This window comes from Octopus bimaculoides, chromosome 8 (genome assembly GCF_001194135.2).
Source record: "Octopus bimaculoides isolate UCB-OBI-ISO-001 chromosome 8, ASM119413v2, whole genome shotgun sequence".
In the NCBI taxonomy this organism is placed as follows: Eukaryota; Metazoa; Mollusca; class Cephalopoda; order Octopoda; family Octopodidae; genus Octopus; species Octopus bimaculoides.
In genome coordinates this window covers 5,223,695-5,224,865 of record NC_068988.1, presented here as the reverse complement: position 1 = coordinate 5,224,865, position 1,171 = coordinate 5,223,695, and positions in this window count along the sequence as shown.

The following is a 1,171-nucleotide window of genomic DNA, read 5'->3' as shown; positions in this document are numbered from 1 at the left end:
AATTAAAAAATACGGACATTGTAGGTTTCCATTTTTCGATTCCAAGTTCACCCCAGGTAGGAACTGACTAAAGATACCATCTTTCGGAATCCAGATCAAAGCGGCTGTAGATCGAGCGTTGTAACCCGACGGCTAACAAAATTACCTGATGCCTTTCCCAAGAATTAAGGAATATAAATTAAACTGAAATGGTTTAAAGTTTGAATGTCAGTTTCGGGAAGAAAAATCTGATATCTTATTGAATATATTATCAATACTTCTTGTATGGACATTATAGTTGAATGAAAGCAAAAATAGAACCGACAGAATTTATACTCATAATATAGAAAGGCGAAGCTATGGAAAAAACAAAACAAAACAAAAACAAACATTAAACATTGTTTAATATCGTTTTTTCCTCGCCAGGTACTTATTTCCAGTGAGCTTTTTACTGCTCCCTGTATTAATATAGTAGCACTAACATAGATATAAAAAGTTCCGTGCGGTTCGCTAGAGTTTCTGACATTTTAACATTACAGTGATTTAAATATTGTGAGACAAAATTTATCTCTTTGGAAGATATTAATACATGCTAAGGATTAATCTACAGACTCAAAGCCATAAATGAATACATTTAGGTATTAAAATTGTAAGTGAAGTAAAACGTTTTCAAGCAGGAATTGCAGCCATGTTGCTATCCTATCTTTCCGGAATTAAGCAAGAGCTATTAGCTTAAACTAAACTAAATCTAAGTTGTATGACGAAGTCTTTCTCCTGATCCCATCGTTTAGTATTCATTGTTTTTCTGTATCACCCAACAATTGCTACAGCTAGTCTCAATATACTACGCATCTATATTACCACTCCATTAAGATATCATTCCTTAATTCCGGTGATCAAAATAACCTCAATTATTCTCTCGTCAGGGTAGGCCAGTCATGCAATGATACTGTCGTTTTTCTTTACTCTCACAAACAGGAACTCATGATACACGAAAAGGTCCGACCTATATCCTCCTCTCAAAAATTTCTTAGTGCATTGATAAATTGCCTCAGTTTATATCACGTGGTTAGTGTCTATTTGATGGTTGCATTTATTTCTCTGCCTCTCTGTGCGATTTATGTACAAACATACTCATCTCTCTCTCTCTCTCTCTCTCTCTCTCTCTCTCTCTCTCTCTCTCTCTCTCTCT